The following is a 23456-nucleotide window of genomic DNA, read 5'->3' as shown; positions in this document are numbered from 1 at the left end:
GCACCCTTAGCGAGAATCATACCCCTAGAACAACTAGCCAACTGTTCATGCATTTTCATGTATACTAATGAAATTGGAAGTGAAAGTGTTGGAATACATTAGTAAGTATTTTAAAATACTATCAGATAATAGAACTAAGCACTTTTAAAGTACCTGAGGAAACAGGCTCATCCAGGATATGAACCTGGGGCCTTTTCCACCCAAAGCAAAAATCATACACCCAGACCAACAAGCCACAAGCTAAATAATTTCTTATTCAGATTTTACCATTTTTAAAGTAAAACTCAAATTATGTAATAAAAAAATGCAATAAGCTGGAAAAAAAGATGTTAAATTTTAAAAATACCATAACAATTTAAAAATGTATTGGTAGCATAGCTAAAATGTTTCCTTAAGGTAAATTTTTGTCCAAGTATGCATATTTGGAAAGTTCAGTGCCAAGATTTAGGGGTTCCTATAGAGTTTTAACTTTTTTGATAGTTGGAACCTAAGACTTGTCTCATACTGTGTGCAACTTATGCATACAGACCAAGAAGAAAGAAAAAAACAAAAACCTGCAATTAATTGTTGACCTTTTTGTTTGTCAAAAAGAGCCTATTCTTTTAAGCCACTCATTGTTTCTTAGAAAAAAGCAAGGTAAGATAAAAACCTGTAATTTCATTTTGACAGTTTTTAATTTGTCAAAATGAGACTTCTTTGTAGCCACTCAAGATTACTTAGACAAAATGGAATCTACAGTATACCCAATATACCACCAAATGGTTGACAGTTTACTAAATATGCATAAATATATATTTTTTGATGGATTTTCAAAAGCAAAATTCACTTGATGCTTTTGACATCAATCAGATAATGGAACCATGGGATTTAAAAGAACCGGAGAAGATAGACTTGTCTGGGATTTGAACCCGGGACCTCTCGCACCCTTAGCGAGAATCATACCCCTAGAACAACGAGCCAACTGTTCATGCATTTTCTTGTATACTAATGAAATTGGAAGTGAAACTGGTGGAATACATTAGTAAGTATTTTAAAATACTATCAGATAATAGAACTAAGCACTTTTAAAGAACCTGAGAAAACAGTCTAATCCAGGATATGAACCTGGGGCCTTTTCCACCCAAAGCAAAAATCATACACCCAGACCAACAAGCCACAAGCTAAATAATTTCTTATTCAGATTTTACAATTTTTAAAGTAAAACTCAAATTATGTAATAAAAAAATGCAATAAGCTGGAAAAAAAGATGTTACATTTTAAAAATACCATAACAATTTAAAAATGTATTGGTAGCATAGCTAAAATGTTTCCTTAAGGTAAATTTTTGTCCAAGTATGCATATTTGGAAAGTTCAGTGCCAAGATTTAGGGGTTCCTATAGAGTTTTAACTTTTCTGATAGTTGGAACCTAAGACTTGTCTCATACTGTGTGCAACTTATGCATACAGACCAAGAAGAATGAAAAAAACAAAAACCTGCAATTAATTGTTGACCTTTTTGTTTGTCAAAAAGAGCCTATTCTTTTAAGCCACTCATTGTTTCTTAGAAAAAAGCAAGGTAAGAGAAAAACCTGTAATTTCATTTTGACAGTTTTTAATTTGTCAAAGTGAGACTTCTTTGATGCCACTCAAGATTACTTAGACAAAATGGAATCTACAGTATACCCAATATACCACCAAATGGTTGACAGTTCACTAAATATGCATAAGTATATATTTTTTTATGGATTTTCAAAAGCAAAATTCACTTGATGCTTTTGACATCAATCAGATAATGGAACCATGGGATTTAAAAGAACCTGAGAAGATGGGCTCGTCCGGGATTTGAACCCGGGACCTCTCGCACCCTAAGCGAGAATCATACCCCTAGAACAACTAGCCAACTGTTCATGCATTTTCATGTATACTAATGAAATTGGAAGTGAAACTGTTGGAATACATTAGTAAGTATTTTAAAATACTATCAGATAATAGAACTAAGCACTTTTAAAGAACCTGAGGAAACAGGCTAATCCAGGATATGAACCTGGGGCCTTTTCCACCCAAAGCAAAAATCATACAACCAGACCAACAAGCCACAAGCTAAATAATTTCTTATTCAGATTTTACCATTTTTAAAGTAAAACTCAAATTATTTAATAAAAAAATACAATAAGCTGGAAAAAAAGATGTTACATTTTAAAAATACCATAACAATTTAAAAATGTATTGGTAGCATTGCTAAAATGTTTCCTTAAGGTAAATTTTTGTCCAAGTATGCATATTTGGAAAGTTCAGTGCCAAGATTTAGGGGTTCCTATAGAGTTTGAACTTTTCTGATAGTTGGAACCTAAGGCTTGTCTCATACTGTGTGCAACTTAAGCATACAGACCAAGAAGAAAGAAAAAAAAAACCTGCAATTAATTGTTGACCTTTTTGTTTGTCAAAAAGAGCCTATTCTTTTAAGCCACTCATTGTTTCTTAGAAAAAAGCAAGGTAAGAGAAAAACCTGTAATTTCATTTTGACAGTTTTTAATTTGTCAAAATGAGACTTCTTTGTAGCCACTCAAGATTACTTAGACAAAATGGAATCAACAGTATACCCAATATACCACCAAATGGTTGACAGTTTACTAAATATGCATAAGTATATATTTTTTGATGGATTTTCAAAAGCAAAATTCACTTGATGCTTTTGACATCAATCAGATAATGGAACCATGGGATTTAAAAGAAACTGAGAAGATAGGCTCGTCCGGGATTTGAACCCGGGACCTCTCGCACCCTAAGCGAGAATCATACCCCTAGACCAACGAGCCAACTGTTCACGCATTTTCATGTATACTAATGAAATTGGAAGTGAAAGTGTTGGAATACATTAGTAAGTATTTTAAAATACTATCAGATAATATAACTAAGCACTTTTAAAGAACCTGAGAAAACAGGCTATTTCAGGATATGAACCTGGGGCCTTTTCCACCCAAAGCAAAAATCATACACCCAGACCAACAAGCCACAAGCTAAATAATTTCTTATTCAGATTTTACAATTTTTAAAGTAAAACTCAAATTATGTAATAAAAATTGCAATAAGCTGAAAAAAAGATGTTACATTTTAAAAATACCATAACAATTTAAAAATTTATTGGTAGCATAGCTAAAATGTTTCCTTAAGGTAAATTTTTGTCCAAGTATGCATATTTGGAAAGTTCAGTGCCAAGATTTAGGGGTTCCTATAGAGTTTTAACTTTTCTGATAGTTGGAACCTAAGACTTGTCTCATACTGTGTGCAACTTATGCATACAGACCAAGAAGAATGAAAAAAACAAAAACCTGCAATTAATTGTTGACCTTTTTGTTTGTCAAAAAGAGCCTATTCTTTTAAGCCACTCATTGTTTCTTAGAAAAAAGCAAGGTAAGAGAAAAACCTGTAATTTCATTTTGACAGTTTTTAATTTGTCAAAATTAGACTTCTTTGAAGCCACTCAAGATTACTTAGACAAAATGGAATCTACAGTATACCCAATATACCACCAAATGGTTGACAGTTTACTAAATATGCATAAGTATATATTTTTTGATGGATTTTCAAAAGCAAAATTCACTTGATGCTTTTGACATCAATCAGATAATGGAACCATGGGATTTAAAAGAACCTGAGAAGATGGGCTCGTCCGGGATTTGAACCCGGGATCTCTCGCACCCTAAGCGAGAATCATACCCCTAGAACAACTAGCCAACTGTTCATGCATTTTCATGTATACTATTGAAATTGGAAGTGAAACTGTTGGAATACATTAGTAAGTATTTTAAAATACTATCAGATAATAGAACTAAGCACTTTTAAAGAACCTGAGGAAACAGGCTAATCCAGGATATGAACCTGGGGCCTTTTCCACTCAAAGCAAAAATCATACAACCAGACCAACAAGCCACAAGCTAAATAATTTCTTATTCAGATTTTACCATTTTTAAAGTAAAACTCAAATTATTTAATAAAAAAATACAATAAGCTGGAAAAAAAGATGTTACATTTTAAAAATACCATAACAATTTAAAAATGTATTGGTAGCATTGCTAAAATGTTTCCTTAAGGTAAATTTTTGTCCAAGTATGCATATTTGGAAAGTTCAGTGCCAAGATTTAGGGGTTCCTATAGAGTTTGAACTTTTCTGATAGTTGGAACCTAAGGCTTGTCTCATACTGTGTGCAACTTAAGCATACAGACCAAGAAGAAAGAAAAAAAAAACCTGCAATTAATTGTTGACCTTTTTGTTTGTCAAAAAGAGCCTATTCTTTTAAGCCACTCATTGTTTCTTAGAAAAAAGCAAGGTAAGAGAAAAACCTGTAATTTCATTTTGACAGTTTTTAATTTGTCAAAATTAGACTTCTTTGAAGCCACTCAAGATTACTTAGACAAAATGGAATCTACAGTATACCCAATATACCACCAAATGGTTGACAGTTTACTAAATATGCATAAGTATATATTTTTTGATGGATTTTCAAAAGCAAAATTCACTTGATGCTTTTGACATCAATCAGATAATGGAACCATGGGATTTAAAAGAAACTGAGAAGATAGGCTCGTCCGGGATTTGAACCCGGTACCTCTCGCACCCTAAGCGAGAATCATACCCCTAGACCAACGAGCCAACTGTTCACGCATTTTCATGTATACTAATGAAATTGGAAGTGAAACTGTTGGAATACATTAGTAAGTATTTTAAAATACTATCAGATAATATAACTAAGCACTTTTAAAGAACCTGAGAAAACAGTCTAATCCAGGATATGAACCTGGGGCCTTTTCCACCCAAAGCAAAAATCATACACCCAGACCAACAAGCCACAAGCTAAACAATTTCTTATTCAGATTTTACAATTTTTAAAGTAAAACTCAAATTATGTAATAAAAAATGCAATAAGCTGAAAAAAAAGATGTTACATTTTAAAAATACCATAACAATTTAAAAATTTATTGGTAGCATAGCTAAAATGTTTCCTTAAGGTAAATTTTTGTCCAAGTATGCATATTTGGAAAGTTCAGTGCCAAGATTTAGGGGTTCCTATAGAGTTTTAACTTTTCTGATAGTTGGAACCTAAGACTTGTCTCATACTGTGTGCAACTTATGCATACAGACCAAGAAGAATGAAAAAAACAAAAACCTGCAATTAATTGTTGACCTTTTTGTTTGTCAAAAAGAGCCTATTCTTTTAAGCCGCTCATTGTTTCTTAGAAAAAAGCAAGGTAAGAGAAAAACCTGTAATTTCATTTTGACAGTTTTTAATTTGTCAAAATTAGACTTCTTTGAAGCCACTCAAGATTACTTAGACAAAATGGAATCTACAGTATACCCAATATACCACCAAATGGTTGACAGTTTACTAAATATGCATAAGTATATATTTTTTGATGGATTTTCAAAAGCAAAATTCACTTGATGCTTTTGACATCAATCAGATAATGGAACCATGGGATTTAAAAGAACCTGAGAAGATGGGCTCGTCCGGGATTTGAACCCGGGACCTCTCGCACCCTTAGCGAGAATCATACCCCTAGAACAACTAGCCAACTGTTCATGTATTTTCATGTATACTAATGAAATTGGAAGTGAAACTGTTGGAATACATTAGTAAGTATTTTAAAATACTATCAGATAATAGAACTAAGCACTTTTAGAGTACCTGAGGAAACAGGCTCATCCAGGATATGAACCTTGGGCCTTTTCCACCCAAAGCAAAAATCATACACCCAGACCAACAAGCCACAAACTAAATAATTTCTTATTCAGATTTTACAATTTTTAAAGTAAAACTCAAATTATGTAATAAAAAATGCAATAAGCTGAAAAAAAAGATGTTACAATTTAAAAATACCATAACAATTTAAAAATGTATTGGTAGCATAGCTAAAATGTTTCCTTAAGGTAAATTTTTGTCCAAGTATGCATATTTGGAAAGTTCAGTGCCAAGATTTAGGGGTTCCTATAGAGTTTTAACTTTTCTGATAGTTGGAACCTAAGACTTGTCTCATACTGTGTGCAACTTATGCATACAGACCAAGAAGAATGAAAAAAACAAAAACCTGCAATTAATTGTTGACCTTTTTGTTTGTCAAAAAGAGCCTATTCTTTTAAGCCACTCATTGTTTCTTAGAAAAAAGCAAGGTAAGAGAAAAACCTGTAATTTCATTTTGACAGTTTTTAATTTGTCAAAATTAGACTTCTTTGAAGCCACTCAAGATTACTTAGACAAAATGGAATCTACAGTATACCCAATATACCACCAAATGGTTGACAGTTTACTAAATATGCATAAGTATATATTTTTTGATGGATTTTCAAAAGCAAAATTCACTTGATGCTTTTGACATCAATCAGATAATGGAACCATGGGATTTAAAAGAACCTGAGAAGATGGGCTCGTCCGGGATTTGAACCGGGATCTCTCGCACCCTAAGCGAGAATCATACCCCTAGAACAACTAGCCAACTGTTCATGCATTTTCATGTATACTATTGAAATTGGAAGTGAAACTGTTGGAATACATTAGTAAGTATTTTAAAATACTATCAGATAATAGAACTAAGCACTTTTAAAGTACCTGAGGAAACAGGCTCATCCAGGATATGAACCTGGGGCCTTTTCCACCCAAAGCAAAAATCATACACCCAGACCAACAAGCCACAAGCTAAATAATTTCTTATTCAGATTTTACCATTTTTAAAGTAAAACTCAAATTATGTAATAAAAAAATGCAATAAGCTGGAAAAAAAGATGTTACATTCTAAAAATACCATAACAATTTAAAAATGTATTGGTAGCATAGCTAAAATGTTTCCTTAAGGTAAATTTTTGTCCAAGTATGCATATTTGGAAAGTTCAGTGCCAAGATTTAGGGGTTCCTATAGAGTTTTAACTTTTCTGATAGTTGGAACCTAAGACTTGTCTCATACTGTGTGCAACTTATGCATACAGACCAAGAAGAAAGAAAAAAACAAAAACCTGCAATTAATTGTTGACCTTTTTGTTTGTCAAAAAGAGCCTATTCTTTTAAGCCACTCATTGTTTCTTAGAAAAAAGCAAGGTAAGAGAAAAACCTGTAATTTCCTTTTTGACAGTTTTTAATTTGTCAAAATGAGACTTCTTTGTAGCCACTCAAGATTACTTAGACAAAATGGAATCTACAGTATACCCAATATACCACCAAATGGTTGACAGTTTACTAAATATGCATAAATATATATTTTTTGATGGATTTTCAAAAGCAAAATTCACTTGATGCTTTTGACATCAATCAGATAATGGAACCATGGGATTTAAAAGAACCGGAGAAGATAGACTTGTCTGGGATTTGAACCCGGGACCTCTCGCACCCTAAGCGAGAATCATACCCCTAGAACAACTAGCCAACTGTTCATGCATTTTCTTGTATACTAATGAAATTGGAAGTGAAACTGGTGGAATACATTAGTAAGTATTTTAAAATACTATCAGATAATAGAACTAAGCACTTTTAAAGAACCTGAGAAAACAGTCTAATCCAGGATATGAACCTGGGGCCTTTTCCACCCAAAGCAAAAATCATACACCCAGACCAACAAGCCACAAGCTAAATAATTTCTTATTCAGATTTTACAATTTTTAAAGTAAAACTCAAATTATGTAATAAAAAAATGCAATAAGCTGGAAAAAAAGATGTTACATTTTAAAAATACCATAACAATTTAAAAATGTATTGGTAGCATAGCTAAAATGTTTCCTTAAGGTAAATTTTTGTCCAAGTATGCATATTTGGAAAGTTCAGTGCCAAGATTTAGGGGTTCCTATAGAGTTTTAACTTTTCTGATAGTTGGAACCTAAGACTTGTCTCATACTGTGTGCAACTTATGCATACAGACCAAGAAGAATGAAAAAAACAAAAACCTGCAATTAATTGTTGACCTTTTTGTTTGTCAAAAAGAGCCTATTCTTTTAAGCCACTCATTGTTTCTTAGAAAAAAGCAAGGTAAGAGAAAAACCTGTAATTTCATTTTGACAGTTTTTAATTTGTCAAAGTGAGACTTCTTTGATGCCACTCAAGATTACTTAGACAAAATGGAATCTACAGTATACCCAATATACCACCAAATGGTTGACAGTTCACTAAATATGCATAAGTATATATTTTTTGATGGATTTTCAAAAGCAAAATTCACTTGATGCTTTTGACATCAATCAGATAATGGAACCATGGGATTTAAAAGAACCTGAGAAGATGGGCTCGTCCGGGATTTGAACCCGGGACCTCTCGCACCCTAAGCGAGAATCATACCCCTAGAACAACTAGCCAACTGTTCATGCATTTTCATGTATACTAATGAAATTGGAAGTGAAACTGTTGGAATACATTAGTAAGTATTTTAAAATACTATCAGATAATAGAACTAAGCACTTTTAAAGAACCGGAGGAAACAGGCTAATCCAGGATATGAACCTGGGGCCTTTTCCACCCAAAGCAAAAATCATACAACCAGACCAACAAGCCACAAGCTAAATAATTTCTTATTCAGATTTTACCATTTTTAAAGTAAAACTCAAATTATTTAATAAAAAAATACAATAAGCTGGAAAAAAAGATGTTACATTTTAAAAATACCATAACAATTTAAAAATGTATTGGTAGCATTGCTAAAATGTTTCCTTAAGGTAAATTTTTGTCCAAGTATGCATATTTGGAAAGTTCAGTGCCAAGATTTAGGGGTTCCTATAGAGTTTGAACTTTTCTGATAGTTGGAACCTAAGGCTTGTCTCATACTGTGTGCAACTTAAGCATACAGACCAAGAAGAAAGAAAAAAAAAACCTGCAATTAATTGTTGACCTTTTTGTTTGTCAAAAAGAGCCTATTCTTTTAAGCCACTCATTGTTTCTTAGAAAAAAGCAAGGTAAGAGAAAAACCTGTAATTTCATTTTGACAGTTTTTAATTTGTCAAAATGAGACTTCTTTGTAGCCACTCAAGATTACTTAGACAAAATGGAATCAACAGTATACCCAATATACCACCAAATGGTTGACAGTTTACTAAATATGCATAAGTATATATTTTTTGATGGATTTTCAAAAGCAAAATTCACTTGATGCTTTTGACATCAATCAGATAATGGAACCATGGGATTTAAAAGAAACTGAGAAGATAGGCTCGTCCGGGATTTGAACCCGGGACCTCTCGCACCCTAAGCGAGAATCATACCCCTAGACCAACGAGCCAACTGTTCACGCATTTTCATGTATACTAATGAAATTGGAAGTGAAAGTGTTGGAATACATTAGTAAGTATTTTAAAATACTATCAGATAATATAACTAAGCACTTTTAAAGAACCTGAGAAAACAGGCTATTTCAGGATATGAACCTGGGGCCTTTTCCACCCAAAGCAAAAATCATACACCCAGACCAACAAGCCACAAGCTAAATAATTTCTTATTCAGATTTTACAATTTTTAAAGTAAAACTCAAATTATGTAATAAAAATTGCAATAAGCTGAAAAAAAGATGTTACATTTTAAAAATACCATAACAATTTAAAAATTTATTGGTAGCATAGCTAAAATGTTTCCTTAAGGTAAATTTTTGTCCAAGTATGCATATTTGGAAAGTTCAGTGCCAAGATTTAGGGGTTCCTATAGAGTTTTAACTTTTCTGATAGTTGGAACCTAAGACTTGTCTCATACTGTGTGCAACTTATGCATACAGACCAAGAAGAATGAAAAAAACAAAAACCTGCAATTAATTGTTGACCTTTTTGTTTGTCAAAAAGAGCCTATTCTTTTAAGCCACTCATTGTTTCTTAGAAAAAAGCAAGGTAAGAGAAAAACCTGTAATTTCATTTTGACAGTTTTTAATTTGTCAAAATTAGACTTCTTTGAAGCCACTCAAGATTACTTAGACAAAATGGAATCTACAGTATACCCAATATACCACCAAATGGTTGACAGTTTACTAAATATGCATAAGTATATATTTTTTGATGGATTTTCAAAAGCAAAATTCACTTGATGCTTTTGACATCAATCAGATAATGGAACCATGGGATTTAAAAGAACCTGAGAAGATGGGCTCGTCCGGGATTTGAACCCGGGATCTCTCGCACCCTAAGCGAGAATCATACCCCTAGAACAACTAGCCAACTGTTCATGCATTTTCATGTATACTATTGAAATTGGAAGTGAAACTGTTGGAATACATTAGTAAGTATTTTAAAATACTATCAGATAATAGAACTAAGCACTTTTAAAGAACCTGAGGAAACAGGCTAATCCAGGATATGAACCTGGGGCCTTTTCCACTCAAAGCAAAAATCATACAACCAGACCAACAAGCCACAAGCTAAATAATTTCTTATTCAGATTTTACCATTTTTAAAGTAAAACTCAAATTATTTAATAAAAAAATACAATAAGCTGGAAAAAAAGATGTTACATTTTAAAAATACCATAACAATTTAAAAATGTATTGGTAGCATTGCTAAAATGTTTCCTTAAGGTAAATTTTTGTCCAAGTATGCATATTTGGAAAGTTCAGTGCCAAGATTTAGGGGTTCCTATAGAGTTTGAACTTTTCTGATAGTTGGAACCTAAGGCTTGTCTCATACTGTGTGCAACTTAAGCATACAGACCAAGAAGAAAGAAAAAAAAAACCTGCAATTAATTGTTGACCTTTTTGTTTGTCAAAAAGAGCCTATTCTTTTAAGCCACTCATTGTTTCTTAGAAAAAAGCAAGGTAAGAGAAAAACCTGTAATTTCATTTTGACAGTTTTTAATTTGTCAAAATTAGACTTCTTTGAAGCCACTCAAGATTACTTAGACAAAATGGAATCTACAGTATACCCAATATACCACCAAATGGTTGACAGTTTACTAAATATGCATAAGTATATATTTTTTGATGGATTTTCAAAAGCAAAATTCACTTGATGCTTTTGACATCAATCAGATAATGGAACCATGGGATTTAAAAGAAACTGAGAAGATAGGCTCGTCCGGGATTTGAACCCGGTACCTCTCGCACCCTAAGCGAGAATCATACCCCTAGACCAACGAGCCAACTGTTCACGCATTTTCATGTATACTAATGAAATTGGAAGTGAAACTGTTGGAATACATTAGTAAGTATTTTAAAATACTATCAGATAATATAACTAAGCACTTTTAAAGAACCTGAGAAAACAGTCTAATCCAGGATATGAACCTGGGGCCTTTTCCACCCAAAGCAAAAATCATACACCCAGACCAACAAGCCACAAGCTAAACAATTTCTTATTCAGATTTTACAATTTTTAAAGTAAAACTCAAATTATGTAATAAAAAATGCAATAAGCTGAAAAAAAAGATGTTACATTTTAAAAATACCATAACAATTTAAAAATTTATTGGTAGCATAGCTAAAATGTTTCCTTAAGGTAAATTTTTGTCCAAGTATGCATATTTGGACAGTTCAGTGCCAAGATTTAGGGGTTCCTATAGAGTTTTAACTTTTCTGATAGTTGGAACCTAAGACTTGTCTCATACTGTGTGCAACTTATGCATACAGACCAAGAAGAATGAAAAAAACAAAAACCTGCAATTAATTGTTGACCTTTTTGTTTGTCAAAAAGAGCCTATTCTTTTAAGCCGCTCATTGTTTCTTAGAAAAAAGCAAGGTAAGAGAAAAACCTGTAATTTCATTTTGACAGTTTTTAATTTGTCAAAATTAGACTTCTTTGAAGCCACTCAAGATTACTTAGACAAAATGGAATCTACAGTATACCCAATATACCACCAAATGGTTGACAGTTTACTAAATATGCATAAGTATATATTTTTTGATGGATTTTCAAAAGCAAAATTCACTTGATGCTTTTGACATCAATCAGATAATGGAACCATGGGATTTAAAAGAACCTGAGAAGATGGGCTCGTCCGGGATTTGAACCCGGGACCTCTCGCACCCTTAGCGAGAATCATACCCCTAGAACAACTAGCCAACTGTTCATGTATTTTCATGTATACTAATGAAATTGGAAGTGAAACTGTTGGAATACATTAGTAAGTATTTTAAAATACTATCAGATAATAGAACTAAGCACTTTTAGAGTACCTGAGGAAACAGGCTCATCCAGGATATGAACCTGGGGCCTTTTCCACCCAAAGCAAAAATCATACACCCAGACCAACAAGCCACAAACTAAATAATTTCTTATTCAGATTTTACCATTTTTAAAGTAAAACTCAAATTATGTAATAAAAAAATGCAATAAGCTGGAAAAAAAGATGTTACATTCTAAAAATACCATAACAATTTAAAAATGTATTGGTAGCATAGCTAAAATGTTTCCTTAAGGTAAATTTTTGTCCAAGTATGCATATTTGGAAAGTTCAGTGCCAAGATTTAGGGGTTCCTATAGAGTTTTAACTTTTCTGATAGTTGGAACCTAAGACTTGTCTCATACTGTGTGCAACTTATGCATACAGACCAAGAAGAAAGAAAAAAACAAAAACCTGCAATTAATTGTTGACCTTTTTGTTTGTCAAAAAGAGCCTATTCTTTTAAGCCACTCATTGTTTCTTAGAAAAAAGCAAGGTAAGAGAAAAACCTGTAATTTCATTTTGACAGTTTTTAATTTGTCAAAATGAGACTTCTTTGTAGCCACTCAAGATTACTTAGACAAAATGGAATCTACAGTATACCCAATATACCACCAAATGGTTGACAGTTTACTAAATATGCATAAATATATATTTTTTGATGGATTTTCAAAAGCAAAATTCACTTGATGCTTTTGACATCAATCAGATAATGGAACCATGGGATTTAAAAGAACCGGAGAAGATAGACTTGTCTGGGATTTGAACCCGGGACCTCTCGCACCCTAAGCGAGAATCATACCCCTAGAACAACGAGCCAACTGTTCATGCGTTTTCTTGTATACTAATGAAATTGGAAGTGAAACTGTTGGAATACATTAGTAAGTATTTTAAAATACTATCAGATAATAGAACTAAGCACTTTTAAAGAACCTAAGAAAACAGTCTAATCCAGGATATGAACCTGGGGCCTTTTCCACCCAAAGCAAAAATCATACACCCAGACCAACAAGCCACAAGCTAAATAATTTCTTATTCAGATTTTACAATTTTTAAAGTAAAACTCAAATTATGTAATAAAGAAATGCAATAAGCTGGAAAAAAAGATGTTACATTTTAAAAATACCATAACAATTTAAAAATGTATTGGTAGCATAGCTAAAATGTTTCCTTAAGGTAAATTTTTGTCCAAGTATGCATATTTGGAAAGTTCAGTGCCAAGATTTAGGGGTTCCTATAGAGTTTTAACTTTTTTGATAGTTGGAACCTAAGACTTGTCTCATACTGTGTGCAACTTATGCATACAGACCAAGAAGAAAGAAAAAAACAAAAACCTGCAATTAATTGTTGACCTTTTTGTTTGTCAAAAAGAGCCTATTCTTTTAAGCCACTCATTGTTTCTTAGAAAAAAGCAAGGTAAGAGAAAAACCTGTAATTTCATTTTGACAGTTTTTAATTTGTCAAAATGAGACTTCTTTGTAGCCACTCAAGATTACTTAGACAAAATGGAATCTACAGTATACCCAATATACCACCAAATGGTTGACAGTTTACTAAATATGCATAAATATATATTTTTTGATGGATTTTCAAAAGCAAAATTCACTTGATGCTTTTGACATCAATCAGATAATGGAACTATGGGATTTAAAAGAACCGGAGAAGATAGACTTGTCTGGGATTTGAACCCGGGACCTCTCGCACCCTAAGCGAGAATCATACCCCTAGAACAACGAGCCAACTGTTCATGCGTTTTCTTGTATACTAATGAAATTGGAAGTGAAACTGTTGGAATACATTAGTAAGTATTTTAAAATACTATCAGATAATAGAACTAAGCACTTTTAAAGAACCTGAGAAAACAGTCTAATCCAGGATATGAACCTGGGGCCTTTTCCACCCAAAGCAAAAATCATACACCCAGACCAACAAGCCACAAGCTAAATAATTTCTTATTCAGATTTTACAATTTTTAAAGTAAAACTCAAATTATGTAATAAAAAAATGCAATAAGCTGGAAAAAAAGATGTTACATTTTAAAAATACCATAACAATTTAAAAATGTATTGGTAGCATAGCTAAAATGTTTCCTTAAGGTAAATTTTTGTCCAAGTATGCATATTTGGAAAGTTCAGTGCCAAGATTTAGGGGTTCCTATAGAGTTTTAACTTTTTTGATAGTTGGAACCTAAGACTTGTCTCATACTGTGTGCAACTTATGCATACAGACCAAGAAGAAAGAAAAAAACAAAAACCTGCAATTAATTGTTGACCTTTTTGTTTGTCAAAAAGAGCCTATTCTTTTAAGACACTCATTGTTTCTTAGAAAAAAGCAAGGTAAGAGAAAAACCTGTAATTTCATTTTGACAGTTTTTAATTTGTCAAAATGAGACTTCTTTGTAGCCACTCAAGTTTACTTAGACAAAATGGAATCTACAGTATACCCAATATACCACCAAATGGTTGACAGTTTACTAAATATGCATAAATATATATTTTTTGATGGATTTTCAAAAGCAAAATTCACTTGATGCTTTTGACATCAATCAGATAATGGAACCATGGGATTTAAAAGAACCGGAGAAGATAGACTTGTCTGGGATTTGAACCCGGGACCTCTCGCACCCTAAGCGAGAATCATACCCCTAGAACAACGAGCCAACTGTTCATGCGTTTTCTTGTATACTAATGAAATTGGAAGTGAAACTGTTGGAATACATTAGTAAGTATTTTAAAATACTATCAGATAATAGAACTAAGCACTTTTAAAGAACCTAAGAAAACAGTCTAATCCAGGATATGAACCTGGGGCCTTTTCCACCCAAAGCAAAAATCATACACCCAGACCAACAAGCCACAAGCTAAATAATTTCTTATTCAGATTTTACAATTTTTAAAGTAAAACTCAAATTATGTAATAAAAAAATGCAATAAGCTGGAAAAAAAGATGTTACATTTTAAAAATACCATAACAATTTAAAAATGTATTGGTAGCATAGCTAAAATGTTTCCTTAAGGTAAATTTTTGTCCAAGTATGCATATTTGGAAAGTTCAGTGCCAAGATTTAGGGGTTCCTATAGAGTTTTAACTTTTTTGATAGTTGGAACCTAAGACTTGTCTCATACTGTGTGCAACTTATGCATACAGACCAAGAAGAAAGAAAAAAACAAAAACCTGCAATTAATTGTTGACCTTTTTGTTTGTCAAAAAGAGCCTATTCTTTTAAGCCACTCATTGTTTCTTAGAAAAAAGCAAGGTAAGAGAAAAACCTGTAATTTCATTTTGACAGTTTTTAATTTGTCAAAATGAGACTTCTTTGTAGCCACTCAAGATTACTTAGACAAAATGGAATCTACAGTATACCCAATATACCACCAAATGGTTGACAGTTTACTAAATATGCATAAATATATATTTTTTGATGGATTTTCAAAAGCAAAATTCACTTGATGCTTTTGACATCAATCAGATAATGGAACTATGGGATTTAAAAGAACCGGAGAAGATAGACTTGTCTGGGATTTGAACCCGGGACCTCTCGCACCCTAAGCGAGAATCATACCCCTAGAACAACGAGCCAACTGTTCATGCGTTTTCTTGTATACTAATGAAATTGGAAGTGAAACTGTTGGAATACATTAGTAAGTATTTTAAAATACTATAAGATAATAGAACTAAGCACTTTTAAAGAACCTGAGAAAACAGGCTTATCCAGGATATGAACCTGGTGCCTTTTCCACTCAAAGCAAAAATCATACACCCAGACCAACAAGCCACAAGCTAAATAATTTCTTATTCAGATTTTACCATTTTTAAAGTAAAACTCAAATTATTTAATAAAAAAATGCAATAAGCTGGAAAAAAGATGTTACATTTTAAAAATACCATAACAATTTAAAAAAGGATTGGTAGCATAGCTAAAATGTTTCCTTAAGGTAAATTTTTGTCCAAGTATGCATATTTGAAAAGTTCAGTGACAAGATTTAGGGGTTCCTATAGAGTTTGAACTTTTCTGATAGTTGGGACCTAAGACTTGTCTCATACTGTGTGCAACTTAAGCATACAGACCAAGAAGAAAGAAAAAAACAAAAACCTGCAATTAATTGTTGACCTTTTTGTTTGTCAAAAAGAGCCTATTCTTTTAAGCCACTCATTGTTTCTTAGAATAAAGCAAGGTAAGAGAAAAACCTGTAATTTCATTTTGACAGTTTTTTATTTGTCAAAATGAGACTTCTTTGAAGAAACTCAAGATTACTTAGACAAAATGGAATCTACAGTATACCCAATATACCACCAAATGGTTGACAGTTTACTAAATATGCATAAGTATATACTTTTTTGATGTATAGGCAAAAGCAAAATTCACTTGATGTTTTGACATCAATCAGATAATGGAACCATTGGATTTAAAAGAACCTGAGAAGATGGGCTCGTCCGGGATTTGAACCCGGGACCTCTCGCACCCTAAGCAAGAATCATACCCCTAGACCAGTGGTTCTCAAACTCGGTCCTCAGGACCCCACACAGTGCATGTTTTGCAGGTAACCCAGCAAGTGCACAGGTGGATTAATTTCTCACTGACACATTTTAAAAGGTCCACAGGTGGAGCTAATTTCATTTGCGATACTGTGAGGTGACCTGCAAAACATGCACTATGTGGGGTCCTGAGGACTGAGTTTGAGAACCTGTGCCCTAGACCAACGAGCCAACTATTCATGCATTTTCATGTATACTAATGAAATTGGAAGTGAAACTGTTGGAATACATTAGTAAGTATTTTAAAATACTATCAGATAATAGAACTAAGCACTTTTAAAGAACCTAAGAAAACAGGCTCATCCAGGATATGAACCTGGGGCCTTTTCCACCCAAAGCAAAAATCATACACCCAGACCAACAAGCCACAAGCTAAATAATTTCTTATTCAGATTTTACCATTTTTAAAGTAAAACTCAAATTATGTAATAAAAAAATGCAATAAGCTGGAAAAAAAGATGTTACATTTTAAAAATACCATAACAATTTAAAAATGTATTGGTAGCATAGCTAAAATGTTTCCTTTAGGTAACTTTTTGTCCAAGTATGCATATTTGGAAAGTTCAGTGCCAATATTTAGGGGTTCCTATAGAGTTTGAACTTTTCTGATAGTTGGAACCTAAGACTTGTCTCATACTGTGTGCAACTTAAGCATACAGACCAAGAAAGAAAAAAACAAAAACCTGCAATTAATTGTTGACCTTTTTGTTTGTCAAAAAGAGCCTATTCTTTTAAGCCACTCATTGTTTCTTAGAAAAAAAGCAAGGTAAGAGAAAAACCTGTAATTTCATTTTGACAGTTTTTTATTTGTCAAAATGAGACTTCTTTGAAGAAACTCAAGGTTACTTAGACAAAATGGAATCTACAGTATACCCAATACACCACCAAATGGTTGACAGTTTACTAAATATGCATAAGTATATATTTTTTGATGGATTTTCAAAAGCAAAATTCACTTGATGCTTTTGACATCAATCAGATAATGGAACCATGGGATTTAAAAGAACCTGAGACGATGGGCTCGTCCGGGATTTGAACCTGGGACCTCTCGCACCCTAAGCGAGAATCATACCCCTAGACCAACGAGCCAACTGTTCATGCATTTTCATGTATACTAATGAAATTGGAAGTGAAACTGTTGGAATACATTAGTAAGTATTTTAAAATACTATCAGATAATAGAACTAAGCACTTTTAAAGAACCTGAGAAAACAGGCTTATCCAGGATATGAACCTGGTGCCTTTTCCACTCAAAGCAAAAATCATACACCTAGACCAACAAGCCACAAGCTAAATAATTTCTTATTCAGATTTTACCATTTTTAAAGTAAAACTCAAATTATTTAATAAAAAAATGCAATAAGCTGGAAAAAAGATGTTACATTTTAAAAATACCATAACAATTTAAAAAAGGATTGGTAGCATAGCTAAAATGTTTCCTTAAGGTAAATTTTTGTCCAAGTATGCATATTTGAAAAGTTCAGTGACAAGATTTAGGGGTTCCTATAGAGTTTGAACTTTTCTGATAGTTGGGACCTAAGACTTGTCTCATACTGTGTGCAACTTAAGCATACAGACCAAGAAAGAAAAAAACAAAAACCTGCAATTAATTGTTGACTTTTTTGTTTGTCAAAAAGAGCCTATTCTTTTAAGCCACTCATTGTTTCTTAGAAAAAAGCAAGGTAAGAGAAAAACCTGTAATTTCATTTTGACAGTTTTTTATTTGTCAAAATGAGACTTCTTTGAAGAAACTCAAGGTTACTTAGACAAAATGGAATCTACAGTATACCCAATATACCACCAAATGGTTGACAGTTTACTAAATATGCATAAGTATATATTTTTTGATGGATTTTCAAAAGAAAATTTACTTGATGCTTTTGACATCAATCAGATAATGGAACCATGGGATTTAAAAGAACCTGAGACGATGGGCTCGTCCGGGATTTGAACCCGGGACCTCTCGCACCCTAAGCGAGAATCATACCCCTAGACCAACGAGCCAACTGTTCATGTTTATTCATGTATACTAATGAATTTGGAAGTGAAACTGTTGGAATACATTAGTAAGTATTTTAAAATACTATCAGATAATAGAACTAAGCACTTTTAAAGAACCTAAGAAAACAGGCTCATCCAGGATATGAACCTGGGGCCTTTTCCACCCAAAGCAAAAATCATACACCCAGACCAACAAGCCACAAGCTAAATAATTTCTTATTCAGATTTTACCATTTTTAAAGTAAAACTCAAATTATGTAATAAAAAAATGCAATAAGCTGGAAAAAAAGATGTTACATTTTAAAAATACCATAATTTAAAAATGTATTGGTAGCATAGCTAAAATGTTTCCTTTAGGTAAATTTTTGTCCAAGTATGCATATTTGGAAAGTTCAGTGCCAAGATTTAGGGGTTCCTATAGAGTTTGAACTTTTCTGATAGTTGGAACCTAAGACTTGTCTCATACTGTGTGCAACTTAAGCATACAGACCAAGAAAGAAAAAAACAAAAACCTGCAATTAATTGTTGACCTTTTTGTTTGTCAAAAAGAGCCTATTCTTTTAAGCCACTCATTGTTTCTTAGAAAAAAAGCAAGGTAAGAGAAAAACCTGTAATTTCATTTTGACAGTTTTTTATTTGTCAAAATGAGACTTCTTTGAAGAAACTCAAGGTTACTTAGACAAAATGGAATCTACAGTATACCCAATATACCACCAAATGGTTGACAGTTTACTGAATATGCATAATTATATATTTTTTGATGGATTTTCAAAAGCAAAATTCACTTGATGCTTTTGACATCAATCAGATAATGGAACCATGGGATTTAAAAGAACCTGAGACGATGGGCTCGTCCGGGATTTGAACCCTGGACCTCTCTCACCCTAAGCGAGAATAATACCCCTAGACCAACGAGCCAACTGTTCATGCATTTTCATGTATACTAATGAAATTGGAAGTGAAACTGTTGGAATACATTAGTAAGTATTTTAAAATACTATCAGATAATAGAACTAAGCACTTTAAAAGAACCTGAGAAAACAGGCTTATCCAGGATATGAACCTGGTGCCTTTTCCACTCAAAGCAAAAATCATACACCCAGACCAACAAGCCACAAGCTAAATAATTTCTTATTCAGATTTTACCATTTTTAAAGTAAAACTCAAATTATTTAATAAAAAAATGCAATAAGCTGGAAAAAAGATGTTACATTTTAAAAATACCATAACAATTTAAAAAAGGATTGGTAGCATAGCTAAAATGTTTCCTTAAGGTAAATTTTTGTCCAAGTATGCATATTTGAAAAGTTCAGTGACAAGATTTAGGGGTTCCTATAGAGTTTGAACTTTTCTGATAGTTGGAACCTAAGACTTGTCTCATACTGTGTGCAACTTAAGCATACAGACCAAGAAGAAAGAAAAAAACAAAAACCTGCAATTAATTGTTGACCTTTTTGTTTGTCAAAAAGAGCCTATTCTTTTAAGCCACTCATTGTTTCTTAGAAAAAAGCAAGGTAAGAGAAAAACCTGTAATTTCATTTTGACAGTTTTTTATTTGTCAAAATGAGACTTCTTTGAAGCCACTCAAGATTACTTAGACAAAATGGAATCTACAGTATACCCAATATACCACCAAATGGTTGACAGTTTACTAAATATGCATAAGTATATATTTTTTGATGGATTTTCAAAAGCAAAATTCACTTGATGCTTTTGACATCAATCAGATAATGGAACCATGGGATTTCAAAGAACCTCGGAAGATGGGCTCGTCCGGGATTTGAACCCGGGTCCTCTCGCACCCTAAGCGAGAATCATACCCCTAGACCAACGAGCCAACTGTCCATGCATTTTCATGTATACTGATGAAATTGGAAGTGAAACTGTTGGAATACATTAGTAAGTATTTTAAAATACTATCAGATAATAGAACTAAGCACTTTTAAAGAACCTAAGAAAACAGGCTCATCCAGGATATGAACCTGGGGCCTTTTCCACCCAAAGCAAAAATCATACACCCAGACCAACAAGCCACAAGCTAAATAATTTCTTATTCAGATTTTACCATTTTTAAAGTAAAACTCAAATTATGTAATAAAAAAATGCAATAAGCTAGAAAAAAAGATGTTACATTTTAAAAATACCATAACAATTTAAAAATGTATTGGTAGCATAGCTAAAATGTTTCCTTTAGGTAAATTTTTGTCCAAGTATGCATGTTTGGAAAGTTCAGTGCCAAGATTTAGGGGTTCCTATAGAGTTTGAACTTTTCTGATAGTTGGGACCTAAGACTTGTCTCATACTGTGTGCAACTTAAGCATACAGACCAAGAAAGAAAAAAACAAAAACCTGCAATTAATTGTTGACTTTTTTGTTTGTCAAAAAGAGCCTATTCTTTTAAGCCACTCATTGTTTCTTAGAAAAAAGCAAGGTAAGAGAAAAACCTGTAATTTCATTTTGACAGTTTTTTATTTGTCAAAATGAGACTTCTTTGAAGAAACTCAAGGTTACTTAGACAAAATGGAATCTACAGTATACCCAATATACCACCAAATGGTTGACAGTTTACTAAATATGCATAAGTATATATTTTTTGATGGATTTTCAAAAGAAAAATTTACTTGATGCTTTTGACATCAATCAGATAATGGAACCATGGGATTTAAAAGAACCTGAGACGATGGGCTCGTCCGGGATTTGAACCCGGGACCTCTCGCACCCTAAGCGAGAATCATACCCCTAGACCAACGAGCCAACTGTTCATGTTTATTCATGTATACTAATGAATTTGGAAGTGAAACTGTTGGAATACATTAGTAAGTATTTTAAAATACTATCAGATAATAGAACTAAGCACTTTTAAAGAACCTAAGAAAACAGGCTCATCCAGGATATGAACCTGGGGCCTTTTCCACCCAAAGCAAAAATCATACACCCAGACCAACAAGCCACAAGCTAAATAATTTCTTATTCAGATTTTACCATTTTTAAAGTAAAACTCAAATTATTTAATAAAAAAATGCATTAAGCTGGAAAAAAGATGTTACATTTTAAAAATGCCATAACAATTTAAAAAAGGATTGGTAGCATAGCTAAAATGTTTCCTTTAGGTAAATTTTTGTCCAAGTATGCATATTTGAAAAGTTCAGTGACAAGATTTAGGGGTTCCTATAGAGTTTGAACTTTTCTGATAGTTGGGACCTAAGACTTGTCTCATACTGTGTGCAACTTAAGCATACAGACCAAGAAGAAAGAAAAAAACAAAAACCTGCAATTAATTGTTGACCTTTTTGTTTGTCAAAAAGAGCCTATTCTTTTAAGCCACTCATTGTTTCTTAGAATAAAGCAAGGTAAGAGAAAAACCTGTAATTTCATTTTGACAGTTTTTTATTTGTCAAAATGAGACTTCTTTGAAGAAACTCAAGATTACTTAGACAAAATGGAATCTACAGTATACCCAATATACCACCAAATGGTTGACAGTTTACTAAATATGCATAAGTATATACTTTTTTGATGTATAGGCAAAAGCAAAATTCACTTGATGCTTTTGACATCAATCAGATAATGGAACCATTGGATTTAAAAGAACCTGAGAAGATGGGCTCGTCCGGGATTTGAACCCGGGACCTCTTGCACCCTAAGCAAGAATCATACCCCTAGACCAGTGGTTCTCAAACTCGGTCCTCAGGACCCCACACAGTGCATGTTTTGCAGGTAACCCAGCAAGTGCACAGGTGGATTAATTTCTCACTGACACATTTTAAAAGGTCCACAGGTGGAGCTAATTTAATTTGCGATTCTGTGAGGTGACCTGCAAAACATGCACTATGTGGGGTCCTGAGGACTGAGTTTGAGAACCTGTGCCCTAGACCAACGAGCCAACTGTTCATGCTTATTCATGTATACTAATGAATTTGGAAGTGAAACTGTTGGAATACATTAGTAAGTATTTTAAAATACTATCAGATAATAGAACTAAGCACTTTTAAAGAACCTGAGAAAACAGGCTTATCCAGGATATGAACCTGGTGCCTTTTCCACTCAAAGCAAAAATCATACACCCAGACCAACAAGCCACAAGCTAAATAATTTCTTATTCAGATTTTACCATTTTTTAAGTAAAACTCAAATTATTTAATAAAAAAATGCAATAAGCTGGAAAAAAGATGTTTCATTTTAAAAATACCATAACAATTTAAAAATGTATTGGTAGCATAGCTAAAATGTTTCCTTAAGTTTATTTTTGTCCAAGTATGCATATTTGGAAAGTTCAGTGCCAAGATTTAAGGGCTCCTATAGAGTTTAAACTTTTCTGATAGTTGGAACCTAAGACTTGTCTCATACTGTGTGCAACTTAAGCATACAGACCAAGAAGAAAGAAAAAAACAAAAACCTGCAATTAATTTTTGACCTTTTTGTTTGTCAAAAAGAGCCTATTCTTTTAAGCCACTCATTGTTTCTTAGAAAAAAGCAAGGTAAGAGAAAAACCTGTAATTTCATTTTGACAGATTTTTATTTGTCAAAATGAGACTTCTTTGAAGCCAATCAAGATTACTTAGACAAAATGGAATCTACAGTATACCCAATATACCACCAAATGGTTGACAGTTTACTAAATATGCATAAGTATATATTTTTTGATGGATTTTCAAAAGCAAAATTCACTTGATGCTTTTGACATCAATCAGATAATGGAACCATGGGATTTAAAGGAACCGGAGAAGATGGGCTCGTCCGGGATTTTTAACCCGGGACCTCTCGCACCCTAAGCGAGAATCATACCCCTAGACCAACGAGCCAACTATTCATGCATTTTCATGTATACTAATGAAATT

The 23456-nt window shown here is 32.9% G+C and overlaps 9 non-coding genes across 9 annotated transcripts; all 9 read right to left on the bottom strand.

Annotated features, from left to right (window-relative positions):
- Positions 1 to 2724: 2724 nt before the first annotated feature.
- On the bottom strand, positions 2725 to 2796 carry TRNAP-AGG (transfer RNA proline (anticodon AGG)). Its single transcript has one exon. It is a non-coding gene; the product is annotated as a tRNA-Pro (tRNA).
- A 1763-nt stretch (positions 2797 to 4559) lies between these two features.
- On the bottom strand, positions 4560 to 4631 carry TRNAP-AGG (transfer RNA proline (anticodon AGG)). The gene has a single exon. It is a non-coding gene; the product is annotated as a tRNA-Pro (tRNA).
- Positions 4632 to 9154: 4523 nt separating this feature from the next.
- TRNAP-AGG (transfer RNA proline (anticodon AGG)) lies at positions 9155 to 9226 on the bottom strand. The gene has a single exon. It is a non-coding gene; the product is annotated as a tRNA-Pro (tRNA).
- Positions 9227 to 10989: 1763 nt separating this feature from the next.
- On the bottom strand, positions 10990 to 11061 carry TRNAP-AGG (transfer RNA proline (anticodon AGG)). The gene has a single exon. It is a non-coding gene; the product is annotated as a tRNA-Pro (tRNA).
- Positions 11062 to 17634: 6573 nt separating this feature from the next.
- TRNAP-AGG (transfer RNA proline (anticodon AGG)) lies at positions 17635 to 17706 on the bottom strand. The gene has a single exon. It is a non-coding gene; the product is annotated as a tRNA-Pro (tRNA).
- An 843-nt stretch (positions 17707 to 18549) lies between these two features.
- TRNAP-AGG (transfer RNA proline (anticodon AGG)) lies at positions 18550 to 18621 on the bottom strand. The gene has a single exon. It is a non-coding gene; the product is annotated as a tRNA-Pro (tRNA).
- A 1762-nt stretch (positions 18622 to 20383) lies between these two features.
- On the bottom strand, positions 20384 to 20455 carry TRNAP-AGG (transfer RNA proline (anticodon AGG)). Its single transcript has one exon. It is a non-coding gene; the product is annotated as a tRNA-Pro (tRNA).
- Positions 20456 to 21300: 845 nt separating this feature from the next.
- On the bottom strand, positions 21301 to 21372 carry TRNAP-AGG (transfer RNA proline (anticodon AGG)). Its single transcript has one exon. It is a non-coding gene; the product is annotated as a tRNA-Pro (tRNA).
- Positions 21373 to 23347: 1975 nt separating this feature from the next.
- Positions 23348 to 23420, bottom strand: TRNAP-AGG (transfer RNA proline (anticodon AGG)). Its single transcript has one exon. It is a non-coding gene; the product is annotated as a tRNA-Pro (tRNA).
- Between the last annotated feature and the right edge of the window lie 36 nt (positions 23421 to 23456).

Source organism: Pseudophryne corroboree, chromosome 3 (genome assembly GCF_028390025.1).
Source record: "Pseudophryne corroboree isolate aPseCor3 chromosome 3, aPseCor3.hap2, whole genome shotgun sequence".
In the NCBI taxonomy this organism is placed as follows: domain Eukaryota; kingdom Metazoa; phylum Chordata; class Amphibia; order Anura; family Myobatrachidae; genus Pseudophryne; species Pseudophryne corroboree.
The sequence above is the reverse complement of the archived record's forward strand: the minus strand, read 5'-3'. Positions and strand labels throughout refer to the sequence as shown.